The sequence below is a fragment of the Branchiostoma belcheri genome, unplaced genomic scaffold (assembly GCF_001625305.1).
Source record: "Branchiostoma belcheri isolate BF01 breed outbred unplaced genomic scaffold, Haploidv18h27 scaffold138, whole genome shotgun sequence".
In the NCBI taxonomy this organism is placed as follows: Eukaryota; Metazoa; Chordata; class Leptocardii; order Amphioxiformes; family Branchiostomatidae; genus Branchiostoma; species Branchiostoma belcheri.
In genome coordinates, this window is record NW_017802802.1 from 112,557 (window position 1) to 113,476 (window position 920).

A 920-nucleotide genomic window follows, 5' to 3' on the forward strand; every position below is an offset into this window, starting at 1 on the left:
GAATCAGCATTTCGTACTTTGGGTATTTAAAACTGCAGAAACAAGCCCTAAGATGAGTCCTCTATTTTCTTGGTGGTACCCTAAAAATCAGCCCAGAGCCCTTCCAGTAACCATTTTTCGTCAGAATTTTGGGATTTTTTGCTCCATGAGGGTCAATATACATTGGGATAGTGTGGTTTCAACTCACTATGTAGATACATGACTAGAATATTGGCTTTGAAAAATCGGGTTTCCAAGCCCTAAAAACTCTCTACATTATATACATGATAAGAGACTCAATACATTTACTTCTTTACGTCGACTCATTTAGGAGTTTAACTATGTAGGGCAAAGGGCTGTTGGAGTAGCGCTTCGTGCGTGCTAGAATAGGGTCGAATTTGTTGTTTTGCCTTGTTGACCTCCCCGTTACTTCGCCTCTTGTCTGAGGGAGCCAGTGGATTGCTAAGAAACTTGAGTTTGATTACATCTTTGACATAACATTTGAAAATAATTAAGTAATTGTTAATGACCCACCCTGAGGTGTATACATGTATGGTGTGATAAGGCCTTGTCTGTTGCTATAGCCGCACTAATGGAACAGGGTTTTTTAGACGAGTTAGGCCACACCAATTTGATTTCTTGGTTAACGGATTTTTTTAGAAAAATAATGGAGCGGGCGGGCGAAAAAAAAATAAAAATAAAAACAGGCCTAGGCATCCTATTATGGCCCAAAATGGTACGATAGGAGCCATGAAGTCAACACACCAGGCTGGTTCAAAATTTAAACAAAGAATTTTGAACTTTTAATGATACCACTGCATTGAAAGATGGAATAACTGTAACAACTAGGAAGAAAAGGACTGTTTTCAACTGTTCAGAGCAAAATATGAGCATTTTGCAGTTGATTCTGAATTTTTATTTTTATTTGCAAATCAGAAAAA